This window comes from Meleagris gallopavo, chromosome 5, assembly GCF_905368555.1.
Source record: "Meleagris gallopavo chromosome 5, MGAL_WU_HG_1.1, whole genome shotgun sequence".
Taxonomy (NCBI): Eukaryota; Metazoa; Chordata; class Aves; order Galliformes; family Phasianidae; genus Meleagris; species Meleagris gallopavo.
The window spans coordinates 34,923,490-34,937,709 of NC_139408.1; the positions used below are offsets into that span (position 1 = coordinate 34,923,490).

General features: G+C 36.3%; 1 protein-coding gene across 7 annotated transcripts in view; it reads left to right on the top strand.

Moving 5' to 3' along the window:
- Positions 1-14,220, top strand: part of NPAS3 (neuronal PAS domain protein 3) — a 599,300-nt gene that overhangs the window by 243,283 nt on the left and 341,797 nt on the right. The window lies entirely within an intron of this gene.

Here is a 14,220-nt window from a genome sequence, read left to right on the forward strand (position 1 = left end):
AAGGTAATTTTTTGCAATATATATTATACAAAACAGGATTGTTCTTTCATATTTTCATAATTTTGAAATTTCTGATGTATTCTGTAAATCTATAGATATAGATTTATAGAACAACATAGGCTGCGTAAATTCATCATCATTGTTGCTAAGAGTTACAGCCACATTTCTAAGTCTTTTTCAGGAACATCTAAAAGAGAGCAGTAGTGAAGTTACAACATCAATAAGTAAGAAATCACAGTTTTTCCACAGCTGTTGCTTGAATGCTGGGATTGTAGTGAATCCTCAGACTCCCCATCACATCAACAAAAAGATGCTCTAAATTCCTCAAAGTTTCCTGTATCAGGTGTACAATATGCATCATGCAGTTATCTCTAGTGTAGTTCATGGCTGTCTTCCAACTACTAGTTAGAAATATCACACAATATACAATTGCTTTCATTTACAGCAGCCATACTACATCTCTAACTTCTGTACAAATCCGTGTGTATACTCAGCACAAGGAGAATGTGCAGAGCTTTTAATATCTCAGTTGACTAGAAGTGGATGAGAGGCTCATTGTTCCAAAGCATTTAGAAATAAAATGTTTTTTCAATTAATGTGGATTGATAGGTCTTCAAAATCTCCTAGGATTATTTCAGAAACATTTTTTCCTTTATGCTGACCTACTACTATTAACTTCGAGCAAAGCTTAAAATCAGTATTTAACATTTAATGGAAGGAACAAACCGATTCTGCAGTTTAACTCAACGTTTGCAGTAAGATGACTTGTACCCTAATGGTTTGTAATTAATTTTTCTGAAAATCATATTTATGATAGTCTGCAGATTCAGGGCTTTATCTAATACATAATGTTCATTTTGAGCCTTTAATTGCATTTAAATTAAAATTGGCTTAGCAGGAAGATGAATTGTGGGAATGCATCAAACCACCCAGCATGTCCTGAAGATGTGAGCCTGAAAATGCAATTTGGTGGAGATGTGCAGAATCATTTGGAGTTCATTAATTTTTATTGCACAGGTAGTTTTACTAAAGTAGGTTATTTTCTTTGAAATTTATATTTATGTTTATGTCAATACCAGAATATTGTATTAAGCTATACATCTATTAGAGTTTATTAAGCCAGTCTAATAGGGGCTGTTCATATTGTGCAGAGAAGTAATTTGTGTTTGCCCTTCCATTTAATCTGAAAAGCTGTGTTTAGTTCAACCAAACTACAAGTGTCTGTCCTGCTGGAAGAAGTCAAACAGGTGTCACTGCAGGTTTCAGTGTATGTTGTCTTAAAGAATCCTGGAAATTTTGGTCTTGTAAGCAGTTTTGCTTCTGACCTTCTTAAGCCTTTTTACTCTGAGTAATCTTTTTTTTTTTTTTATCATGTTACTGAGGTTCTGACCCAGCCACTGGAATGAAGGGTTATTGATGTGTAACTCAGATTTGTGGTTTAATGTGGTGCACTTTGTCCAGCCTGCTTGTAAGCGATCCTTTAAATTGCAGATGCTGCTGAGGTTATACAATTTAATTAGAATGTCACTTTACAATTATAAAGAAAAAAAGACCTTTTGCATTGCTTAATGCATACAAATTTTGCACAAGTTGGAAATACAAAAGAATAAAAATTAACATTTGTCCTACTTGCCAAACTATTTATATTTTTACAACCAATATAGCACAGTAATTCTATTACCTATATCCATTAAACATTTGTACTTTACATTTTGTGATTTGTATACAGTATTATTAATAAAATGAAACTGTCAGCACTTACTGCTTTTGCCCATCCTCTTTTTACTCTTTCTTTATTCCATTGCAGACAGAGTAATTAGAGGTTGAAAACACTATGTGCAAATGCCTGTTTCAAGGATTAAATTATAATCATGGTAACGACTTTTCCTAAACTCTTACTGCCAACTGTAACACTTCTCATTTTACCAGGTCTATTTTTTTGTTGTGCTGTTGTATATTATGAGAAAGTGGAAATATTTCTCTGTTCTGACAATCTGCTGCAAGTTACTAGTTTGTGGTCAGATATGATAGAAGCCCATATTCATTTAATACTCGCCAATCAGAACTTGACAGAGGTATTGCTTATTTTTTTCATTTCATCACTGAAGCATGCCGGTATAGTTTAGTCCCTAATTACTCTCAGACTGAGACATTCCAAATATTCCCATGGTGGTAATATTTTTCTGCCTGGATGAGTCATTACGTTGTTTGGCAGACTGAAACACCAGCCTTTCCTTGTTGGAACACTACCCCTCATGTAGCACCACATCTTTTCCTCACTGCTGTCTGTTCGACGACTTTCATCCTGCTGTGACATTTCAAGCTGTACCATACAAGAGCACATTTGCCTTCCTTCTTGCTGACTGTCTGGAGCAGTGCCAGCTCTTTCTTTAGGGCCAAGGACAGGAGGCTGAGATAGTCTGAATAGAGCTGCTTAATGATCTAATGGAGCGGTGGCTCTCTCCTGCTGGGAGATAGGGCTTATTTGTTTGCTGGTTGGAGGAAAAGGTCAGGGAAATCCTTTTCAACAAAGGCTGTAACAGTGAGAATGTGGAATACCACACATTCCTGGTGCTTGAATAACTTAATACATCAGGTGTTTCCCTCGTGTTTAAAGATCTTCTTTTTTCACTTCATTTTCAATATCCTTGCAGATAGCAGAAAAATCAAAGTGATAAATTCAACAACTCCATAATATAAAACCAAATGATGTTCCTCCTGATAGAGACTTTGTACTAGGGGTTCAACACCAGGGAATGCACCACAAATAGCTAGTGGCGTTTGTAGAGGTAGCTCCTTTTCCTTGTTGTTGTTGTGCTTACTGAGTATATGACTTTTAATGACTTTATGCTTAACAGGGCTGTAAGCATTGTTTGTATGTTTTCCCAATGAGTTCAGCAAGGACTATTACTTCTGTTGGGTCAGTCAAGTTAGTTTAGTCTAGACTTTCCAGAGTAGCTGAGGAATAGCCTGCTTCTTGGAGTGGGACATGTTTTGCACATGCACAGTTATACTGTGGTGGCTCTTCAGATTGCCCTAAACATTGCACCAAGTGTGGGTCTTGGAGCTTAGGGGCAGACCTGTCCATGTGTCCTCAGAGGGCAGTGTCAAGAAACAGCAATGCTGCCACCAGAAGTTGCCACATGTGGGTGACCTGGCATGGCCATGCTGCTGGCATCCTGCCCAGAAGTGTGCCTGATGCAACACAGAGTAGCCACAGCATACCCTCAGATTGGGACCACAGGGTTTTGTATCCCACATTTCAAAGCTGATGTCTATTTAAAGGGGCACAGTAAGCCTCTGAACCAGGTTTCTCTCCATAAGTGTTTTATCAGTGTAGTTTTAGGTAATTCCAGAGAGTACTGCAAAGTGAAATAGATTAATAAATAAGTATTTCTTTTTCCTTTATTGTTTTTCCCCTGGTTTCTTTGCTGCTCTCCTAGGCAGTCTTGAAAGCTATTCCTGCTCAGATAGCTTTCATTGTGCCTCACTTTTTATTTGTTTCTCTGAGGCTTTTGCACAGACAAGGGAAAAGCCATTCTTAAAATAGAAGCATATGGTTTTAGAACCACAGAAATTGGCAATTGAGGCTCAGGATTGATTTAGCACCTGACAGTGCTTTTTTGTTTGTCTTTCTTTTGCTTTTCGTTTTGTTTTCAATTGACAGGGTTTCAAGTTGACAGTAGCTATTTTAACACAATTACTGTAGATTCTTATTTCTAATGTAGCTGAAATTTAGCAGGAAATAGTGCAGCTGAATGTTCCAATTATAAAAACAATATTCATAATCCACTCTGAGGTTTTTTCAGATACATGCTTCTTCTGCCATTGATGTGATCCCAGGAGATGGGAACCTGGACCCCTGAGGTTATTTTCTAAAGATAAACAAATACACACAATGATTCTCATAACATCTTCATAGATTAGAAATAAGATGCTTGTGATAGTCTTACACGATCTGTCAACTTGTCAGAATTTCTATTTCTGAATAGAAAGACTAGGTGAATTTAAGTTAAACAGCGTAGCAAAATATTAAGAATACTTGAAAAATAAAAACAAAACAAGCAACAAGAAGAATTAATAAAATATTTGCAAGACAGTAAATAAGTGTGTGTGGGGAGGGAAATAAAAGAGAAGGCAAGTCCCTCCATGTCACGGTTGAACTGCACTGGAGGTGGAATGTGGGATGCTTGCAGTCTGCTCACTCAACTGTATTTGACTAGGGCCGTCATCCCCTCAGCTTTCACAAGCACTGAATGTGTCAAAAATCTTTCAGAGAAAGTGTAAATTTTAACCAGCCTGCTTCTGGTTTGTATTTAATGTGATTTTAAAATGCTTAAATCATATCAATTCCAGGTATTTCTTCACCAGGTTTCATGAAGGTTAGCATAAATCAGCAGAATAGTTCAGTGTATGAGTATGTGTTAATTACAATAGGGGTATGGCACTGATTTGTTAGAATTTCTCACTTAGCCCAGCTTGATTAAAGGACTTATAATTTATACTTTATGTGTTTTTAATATGATGATGACACTGTTTAAGGATGTTAAGTTGATGTAATCTTCAGTGTTTCCAGGTTAATCTAGAGATCTGTGCCTAACCCAAACTTGTTTGAAAACAAACAAAAGTTTCACCCTCTCAGCCACCAGACAGTGAATAACAGTTTTTGTACCATTCTGGTTTCTTGTATTGCAAGCTCTGTAACTAATGAAGTAGTTTAAATTTTTAATTCCTGTCATGCTGACACATCTTTATTTGTGCATATGTGCATTGTGTATATAAAATTTCATCCTGAGTTGTAATGACAGCATTCAGTATAATCCCTTCCTGACATGACTCTCCCTTTATCACTTTGCTACCTATTAGTGAAAACTAAGTAGAGACTTGTTTGGTTTTAAATATCTGGATTAAACATCTTCAAGAAAGAAAACTGACAAAGAAGGGCTATATATGTATGCTAAACTCGCCAATGCAGTGCAGGCACAGCAGTTGCTTTCAAACAGTGAACAAGCCACTGGTCTCACAGACAATAGTCAGTGTGACACGTGCTAAACTTGTTCCTTTTCTAAAAGTTTTTAAAAGACTTTCTAAAAGTTACTTCTTCCTCTCTTTAAGATAAAAATTTCTGTCATAATTATTGAAGAAAGAAGCTGGTAAAACTGCACATATTGAAGAACAGATTCTGTAGTAGTAGTAGTAGTAGCTGGCAGAAATGTTAAGTGCTTTTCACAGTCAACATTCAAACAGATTATCAGATGGCATATTTCACCCTGTTGTTACTTTAAATGAAGTGACCATGAAATCAACAAATCTGCTGTCAGGTGCCTGTCATGGAGATAGTTCTCCCTGTCACACAATGCCTCACATAACAGGTAATGTGTTTTTAAGAATCAGTCCTGTGTCACCTCATCAAGTCCTTGTTAAAAGATGAAATAAGACGGATGGTGTTGTCTCCCATGGACTTGACTGAAATGCAGTAAAGAAGCAGTGCGTGTTATAAAAAAAAAAAACACCAAAAGTAAAGCAAGTGCAGTAAGATGACTCTGATGTTACTGTTTCTTTTCTTTTAAAGGGATTATTCACTTTTTCCTGTTTATTTCCTGCTAGCCTGAAAATTAATTGGGTCAAGTTTAAATTCTGTGATAAGGATGGGAATAATTAATCCTCGGTCATCAAACAAATGAGAACTTGCAGTGGTGTTGTGCCAACAGCCATGCATTCATTTGGAATGGCTGAGACCTGCTTCTGTGCCGAACAGAGATGACACTCATAATTAAGTTATGAGGTGTTGCTAACAATTTTATTCAGAATCCTTAAGTGTAATCCTTAAACTTAAATCCAGGAATTAAACTAAAATTGCCATATTCATTTATTCTCTGTATACTTTCATAACGGTTCTCCCAAACAAAATAGATTTGTCTTGTTCATGAAATTTTAATTATAGCATCATTCTCAGCTTCTCAGTGCGAGAAACTGTCAGCCAGCTTGATCTCTGTGAGGCAGATGCTGTGGGGTTGTTGTTATTTGTGTTTTTTTTTGTTTGTTTTTAATTTTGTTTTGACTTTTCAGACTCACCAATTTTTTAAAAGAAAAAAAAAATTGGGAGGGAAGTTACCTTAGTGATGTATGGGCATCTGTTATTGTAATTTGTTCTTTCATGGCTAGGTTGTGACTAGCATTAGTATATTTAGGCCAGTACTAAAAAAAAAAGCAATCATTCCTTTCTTCATCACTGCTAAATGCAGTTAACAGAGTTTTTACAAGGACTTGTTTAGAGATATCTGAGAAGCAAGAATTGGCCAAGAGGTATAAAGAATAGCCTTTTTCCCTGTGCTGGCAAGTCAAGCAAGTTTGACTATGAAGATTTTACAGCACCTGCTAGAAATTATTGCAGTCATCTCCTACCAGTGGGAAAAGGGAGGAGAGCAGATCGTGCTTTTCCAAGGTGACTGAAGCACTGAAGGCTGTGTTTTAGATATTGTGTAAGTCATGAATTTGAGGCTAATTCTAATTGCATGCATAACAGTATGACATCACTGATCTAAGAAAATTGAGCCAGTGAAGGGAATAAGTCAGTGAGACCCCCCCAGGAGGACACTGACATGGCTTGAAACTTGTTTTAGACTAGACTTTACCTGGTTAGTTCAGTCCGTTCTTTCACAGTGTGCATGCTGCTTGCCTAATTTGTGTCTCTGTTGCACAGTATGTATTTGAGCAGATGTTTGGACAAGCTGCAACTTTCATTTTTACTTTTCTACAAGTTACCTGGATGCATTTTAAATGTATTTTGAATGTTATATCCTTTTTTCAAATGCATTTAAATTTGAGATATTAAAGATACTGAAGTACCCTTTCACAGCAACTTCAAGGAATCGAGGGCTGCAATTCCATGAGAAACTGAAAATGGTTTACATAAAAAGAAAGATAGGAGAAACATGCTAACCATTTAGTTGAGTTGACAACTGGCAACGCTTTTTAGTGCATTTCTCTTCTCTGCCTACTTAAGCTTTTGTTTGATTTAAGAACTGATGTCTTTTGGATTATAAGCAGGGATGGTGCAAAAAGAGCAAGAAGTGTTAACAATGTTTTCTCTACTGGCTTCTTTTATGTTCCATATGGGCAAATGTTGCCACACTGCCGTATTAAAAATTGGAGATAGAGCCCAGCCAAATCTTGCATCATGATTATTAATTTTGCTAACTGTGAAAGCCAAAAGGAGGTTAGAACTATAGATACCTTTCCAGCAGGGCAACAAATGATTTTACTCAGTGTCTTACTGTTGATGTTCTTGTTTGGCAGAGAATTAACAGCAGCTCTATTTGAAAATGTGCATATATTTAAATCAAAATCTGGGGCCAGGTTAGTCCTAGTCCTTTGTACAGACCTCAGTTTCACAAATATATAAGGTAGAAGAAATAAGTATCGTGGACCATTTCAGGAACTTGTAACCAAGGGAGTGAATTCTACAGACTATTCTAACCACAGAAATCTGCAGAAATGCATGGTGGAACCTCATCTCATAAATTTCAAACACTTGTGTTTTAGAATTCATGGAAGGATGTTGTAGCTCTTTCAAATATACTTTCAGGAGAGCTCAGATATCAATATAGTATAGTACATGGATGTAGATATATTGGGCCTGAAAATCAGAAGAGACTGGGTGAGTCTAGAAATGTCTTCCACTCATCCTGATTTGACAAATCACTGCATTTGGTTTTAAAGTTTAAACAGCAGGTATACAAAATATTATTTTACTAAAATACGTAACTTGGAGAGACATTGATTCTGGATGGGATTTAGTAGACTCTTCACACATCTTTGAAATGTGCAGCTAAATGTAATGAAAGCCTTTTCAAGACCCCTATTTTTGCCTGCCAGTGGAAAACTCTGGAGTACTTACTGCTTTTTCATTCTTGACAAAAGGATTTCTGAGCAGCTGATAGCAACACTGCAAGCTCTTAGCTGAAGACTTAAGTGCAACTGCACTTAGAAAAGGGGATATTGTTTTCTTCATTCCTGGTTACACAACTTTTTCACTGACTGTGTCAGTATAGGTACTGTTAATTATTTCCAAAATTGAAGGGCAGGAATTTTAACACAGATGATTTAAAGCCTAAGTCGATATCTAACTTAGAATCTAGGACAATGGGGAGTGTTACCTGTGGAGGATTACTTACAATTCTCTGCTCTGGAAACTTTATATCTGAATTTTCTGTGGAAGTGTATGATACCGGTGGATCTTCTGTTCCGGCACACTGATCACAAAGCTCCCGCGAATTCAAAAAGTGTTCTCAGAGAACCTGTTCAGATTTTTAGGCCTATATCTATTCATGTTAATTTGGGCACAGGTATACTGGGGGAATAGCAGTCTTTAAAGAAAGTTTGCATTTAAATATCTAGTTCAATTTATTGCTCACAAACAGGGGCTGTGAACACACTCTTTCTTTATTCAAGTATACTTGTGTTGTCTACTGCTGTGAAGCTACTATGAAGCCAGAGTTTTACAGCTTGAACAGCTATTGTGTTTAAACTCCCGTTGGTGTGTAAAGAAAACTCCCATCAGAATCTTTCACCAGCTCTTTGAGTGCCTGTGCAGGCTTTAGGGGCTAATCACAGAATTGCAGGGGTTAGAAGGGACCTCGAGATCATCAAGTCCAATCCCTGGTTCCACTGTGTCATTATACTTCATTTGAAGTCTCCCAGTGCCTTCAGTGATTTCACTGCCAGCTTAACTGACGTTTCTCAGTGTGGAAGTTCATATAATTCCACAGCAGTTGAGATGTTTTTCAGTACAATGAGTTGTTTGGTTACAAAGGCTAGTCTTGATGGAGCAGTAAAGTCTTGTGTTGCATACAGATCACATTTAGTATGTATGAATCGTTAACTCTACTGGGTTTCTCTCAAAGTCAAAGTACTCATTCTCATCTTCTGTAAAATATTTTTAACTGAAAAACTTCAGATTCAGAAGCAATCTATCATTTGTACTCATGATTATAATATGGGTTGATATTTGACTTCTTGCAGAGTTCAAGCTAATGCCCTAGCACACTGGTTTATAGAATTCCAATTCTAGCTAAACTAATATTCTTAAAAAAAAAAATCACTTAGAATAATCTCATAGTTACAAATCTATTAACAGTTTTTTTTCCCTTTGTTTTACTTACAATTGACTACTTCATATTACTTGTGTTTCTTAGTCTGTTTATTTGGTCCTGTAAAGTTTAGAGAAGACCAGAACAATGTTTGGGCTTTTTAAAAAACTGTTCAGTTTTTTTATTTTCTTCCAAATAAGACTTTTGCATTTTAATATTTCTCAGTTTGTGTGAACTGAAGTAGTTATTCTAGCTTTCATTCTCAAATACAATATCTATATAATAAGTGATCTAATTTCATTGATTATCGTATTGGAGTATTTCTTTGGGTCACATTTATTATACAGTATTGCATCTGTTCACTCCTAACTATTGCATGTAGTTTTCTGTAGTTTTATTCAAGTCTATAGAGTTAATAGTATCCAGTGTATAGCCATAATAGCAGCTGTTTTATATTGCTAATTTAGGATGTTGAATTTTTCCTGCCTCTTCTTTCTCATAATTTCAAGTTTAAAAAATAAGTGTGCATGCTTATCAGACTTAAAGTGTTAATGCTTAAAGAGTTAGATTTATAGAAGAGAACAAGCAGAAAGGTAAATGGTGTTAACAATATTTGCTAGAGACAACTTGCTATGGTGAAAGGTCATTTCTGTATGGATAATTCTACATGTTAGTGTTGAAACTTATGTCTGTCATTAGTTTCAAAGTTTGTGTGCTTTGTTTCCAACTTTATTGGAATCCTCTTTTCTATTTTTAGTCCTCTAACTCAATTTTAAAACCTGCTTTGTTTTTGTATGCTTGTGAACTTGTGCAGTCATTCAAATAATGGAAGCTATCTCACAACTCCCAAATGTTTGTTGCTTTTCTTTCAATATGTACAGTGGATCCAGTTAATGATATGTCCTGCTGTAGCCATATCTATGAGAAGATAAGAGAAAGATTTATGATTGCAATGATTTTATGGGGCATTGGATGAAATAGGCATACTTTAATATTCAGTAGAGCTTTATGAACAATTTTTGGCTTGTTTTAGGGCTAATCTTTAAAATCTTTAGGGCTACTATGTCAAGTTCACTTCAAAGAGTTGAATTGTACTGAAGTTTAGGATTCCTCCTTTTGTTTCAAGAGAACAATGTTTCACTGCCAGAAGCACTGTGCTCCAGAGTATGTTCTTCATTCACACCTATCATCATCCACTTTCATCATATGGATGAAAAAACAATATTGTGAATACTAAATTTAGTTCATTGTTGAATTGTTGAAGACACCGGACCAAACATTTTATCCAATTTTATCTGGACCATATTCATTTTATCCAATCTGAGCTTCCTTTGCTGCTTCTTTGCAATGAATTTGATTTGTTTTTAATCACAGGAGTCAGAGAAGACTCTGAAATGACAATGCGTCATTTTATTTGCATTTTATTTTCTGCTTCCATTTTCTGTGCTTTAGAATTGTCAAATCAACTTAAACTTGAGTGAAAGCCTCCCCAGCTTGCTCTCAGCAAGTATTTAACCCAAAAGCAAACATTTACAGATGCACTCATGTAACAACCCCCCTACAGAGTACACAATGGTTGCACTGTTCGAGAGCTGTCCTGAAAGCAGCACTGTGCTGCACAGTATGTGTATTCACTGCAAGGACTCTGATCTGCATACGTAATAGTTTCTGTATGCTGTTTCTATTGACACAGGAAAAAACTCAAGAAACAAGGAATGAGGGAGAAACTTCAAATCGGAGGTCTAGTTTTTCTCTTCTACAAAATGCCTGTTTTGTTTTTAGGTTTCTGATAGAACTTGAAAACAAAATCATAAATTTAATGACTCAGCACGTGTGATGGAGGAGGTAGTGCAAGGGATGTGGAGATTAAACCAATGTGTTGATGCAAACTCCTGTTGTTGGGCCTTTACCCCGAGAGGCATTAATGCTGGTGTAGTGGTTTAAAAACAGCCAAGGACAGAATCTGGAGTCCAATCAATGATTGTAAAGGGCACTAGTTGAGGAGGCTGGTAATCATATACTGTGTTAAGAAAAACTCTTACTTCTGAAAAGAGGCTGGACCTCAGGTTTTGATCTGCCTCCTTTATACATACATGAATCTTGGATCTTGATAAAATATTCCCACTCTGATTTTGTAATTAAAACATCATTTATACTGAGAATAATTAAGACAACTGTACATTTGATTTTAAAATCAGTTTTGAGTATTGTGCCTTGTCAAGTTACAAGAATGGTTCCTGCAGCTTTACAACTTAGCATTAAGAGGCAGACAGTGACCGCAGGCACCTGAGTAGAAGGTTTGACAGTTTGATAAATTAGGAATGACACTTGCCAAAATGGCTGTCCTTCCCTCAGCCTGCCAGTGGAGCATTTACACACTGTTAATTGAATTGGCAATTTGTGTAACAGTACCTGCCCCTGAGCTTTTGTAATGCTGGAGCTGCCATTTAGCTCTGATAATCCAAGACTTGGGAATAAGGACGAAAAGCTTCACATGATATTATTGCAGATTTAAAATGACAGTTGGGGACCTTGTTGCCAATTTCCCATTAAATGGGAAATAATTAACAATAGCAATAACAAAGTCTTATAAAGCTGGAAAGTTAAATTGACTTTTCAGCAGTAGTATGGTTTGAAATTGCTTCTAGTGTGATTATCAGATTGCCCTTTTCGTATTATATACCCTAAATAGTATCATCTGATGGCCTGAATAGGCTGTGTTTTCAAAGCTACCCTGTTTTATTAGTGTGAGACTCTTCTGTTTTAACTGTTTTTTTTAATTTGCTCTTGCCATGTAGAAATTGAGTTATGTTATAATATTTCATACAGATAAAGAACTTAATGAAATATTAGGGATTCTGATTTGTGTGGTTATCAGTAATTGAGTGACAGCAGAAACAAAATGTTCAGCCACAGATGAATATTGTTAATTATGAAGTTCTCCTCTATACTTATACTTGCCATTGATAGTTTCACTGGCTTTCCTTAAATTTCTGTGGTATACCTAATGTCATCATCTGAAATGATAATTTATCAGCAAACTGTTTTATTTTCCTCAGATTTCTTATGCTGTGATAATTTCTCTGAACACTTACTGATGATTTGATGCCTAAACAGCATAGTAAGCAAAACCTATATAAGAAATAGTCACCAGTGGCCAAAGTATTAAAGATTCAAAAATAATGATAAAAAAATAACACATATATTTAATAGTTGGCTGAATGACAGAAGTCCAAGTTTGGTATGCAGACTACCAGCTTTTATTCTTGTCCAAGGAGTTAAACGGGCTGTGCACATTCAAACTGAACAAGCCTGGTTGTGCATTCTATCATGCAGACTTCATGATCTACTTAATCGCAGGTAGAGCTACTTTCCTGTGAAGAGTTGTTCCCATTACAGGAAAACGTATGTATTCATGTAGGATTCCACCAATGCTAGATGGAGCGCAGAAGAGCTTGATCCATTTCCTGTGTAATAAATTGTCTAACACTGTACCAGCTTAATAATTTGTATGCTTGAAAATCTTTTTTCATCAGATTACTGTGATCTTAGGACTGAGTACTGCCATGTAAAGGCAAATACTAAAATATATATGGAATGATCATGGCCAGTAGGCTGACACTAGCTACGAGTAGTATGTATTTTAATATTATGCTATAATGTCATGGAGGTTATAGGAACTATGGGGTTATAGAAGTGCATGGGGAATAATAGGAAACAGAAGCATGAAAGGAGGCAAAGGAAAGAAGAGGTGGGCAATGTGGTGTAAAGGAGCAAAAGGACTCATGATTAAGCTTACAGTTTAAACATTTGTGCAGCAGGTGACATTTTTCTTCTGTAACTGGTGAAAAGCAATCAATGATCTTGGAGAATTCTATTCTGGAGAAGGAAATCAATAAGAGTCAAGCTTGTATTAAAAAGTTTGGGTGGTTTCCAGATGAAGGGGAAGATGTACCAGTCCTGCTTTGAAAGGTTTGAGAGGGAATGCAGAAGGGGCAACTGTCTGCCCTAGCCAGTGCTAAGCAAAAGAGGAAAAGCTACCACTTCTAGCCCCACAGGCAAACTTGTACCATGCAAAGCACACTCTATAAAGGAGAGGTTTGGCAGAGAAGAGACAATGGAATAATGGGAAACAAGGAAATAACGGGGAACAGGAGTTAAGGCATGCTATTCTGTGTGCCCTTGAAGGTGGAAAGGAGAACTGAGCTTTCATTTAGTTGGAGTTGGATTTTATGACTGTGGATGAGGATTGTATGTAGAGAGTAGACTTCTGGTCGTCTTATTAAGAAAAGCTTTAGCTGATCATTCTTTTTCTGTACTTAGCGCTTCCACCTTCACACAAGGGAGGAAGAAATTATCTGTGACTGGATTGTTACATGATTTTTCAAGGGTTTGCACACCTGCATGTCCAACTGTATTTGTGGGAAACTATTTCCAACAATTTTAGGTTTCACAAAATTATAGTTTTTTTTTCCAAATTATTTATCACATGGTAAATATAGTAGTGTTTTGGGGGAAGGAAAGATGATCTTGTGGTTTGGTCTAAGGCACTGTACTGGAAGGCTTTGCCATCTGTTCTGACAAGTTCTGTGTGTCAGTTTCACATATATCATGACCCAAACTAAAAAGTTTGCAATACAAATTAGTCCTTTTTATATCTCACACGATTGAATGTTTTTAAGTTAGATATTTAGAAGTAATGTCAACTTCTAGGGCTGGTCATGAGATGTAGAACTCTTGCAGAGAATGTAATGCAGTTACCCTAGACAGAACTGATTGATTTGTCAGTAATTTTGAAAATTAGTGTGTTGCTGTTGGAAGATTAAAATCTGAATAATTAAGTGTCTAACATAACCATATTTTTTAATGGGTGGGGGAGCAGGGGAGAGAGAAGACACCCTACTGTAATATGCACTATTCCAGAAATATAGTGTGAACTTTGTAATACCTTTAGAACAAATTCCCAGAACAACTGGGTTACTATGCTGCATGTGCATCCATTTGTTTTTCTGTGCTATGTCCCTTTCTCCTGTCTTTTCTATTTGGTGGAAAGCAGATTCTCTTTGTGTTGTCTTCATATTTTTATGAAGCTTGCTTTCCAATTTCTCAGAGCTTGTTCTCTTTACTC